Genomic DNA, 703 nt, shown 5'->3' with positions numbered 1-703 from the left:
CAGCTATTAGACGAGAAATGACAGTTTTTCCAAAAGTGTCGAAAACCGCGGTTTTTCGCAAAATAGCAAAGGGGGGCCAAGGGAAAATTTTCAAAAATGGCCGATTTTTTAGGCAAACTTCGGAAGGTTAAAAAAATAGGAATACAAGTCGCACAATAGCCTAATTGGTATGTATGGAAAGCTAAACTATCATAGATTTGTGCTATGCAAAAAACCGCATGAAAAAACAGCTATTAGACGAGAAATGACAGTTTTTCCAAAAGTGTCGAAAACCGCGGTTTTTCGCAAAATAGCAAAGGGGGGACCAAGGGAAAATTTTCAAAAATGGCCGATTTTTTAGGCAAACTTCGGAAGGTTAAAAAAATAGGAAATACAAGTCGCACAATAGCCTAATTGGTATGTATGGAAAGCTAAACTATCATAGATTTGTGCTATGCAAAAAACCGCATGAAAAAAGAGCTATTAGACGAGAAATGACAGTTTTTCCAAAAGTGTCGAAAACCGCGGTTTTTCGCAAAATAGCAAAGGGGGGACCAAGGGAAAATTTTCAAAAATGGCCGATTTTTTAGGCAAACTTCGGAAGGTTAAAAAAATAGGAAATACAAGTCGCACAATAGCCTAATTGGTATGTATGGAAAGCTAAACTATCATAGATTTGTGCTATGCAAAAAACCGCATGAAAAAACAGCTATTAGACGAGAAA

Source organism: Montipora capricornis, chromosome 7, assembly GCF_036669925.1.
Source record: "Montipora capricornis isolate CH-2021 chromosome 7, ASM3666992v2, whole genome shotgun sequence".
Classification (NCBI taxonomy): Eukaryota; Metazoa; Cnidaria; class Anthozoa; order Scleractinia; family Acroporidae; genus Montipora; species Montipora capricornis.
Note: the sequence above shows the minus strand (reverse complement) of the source record.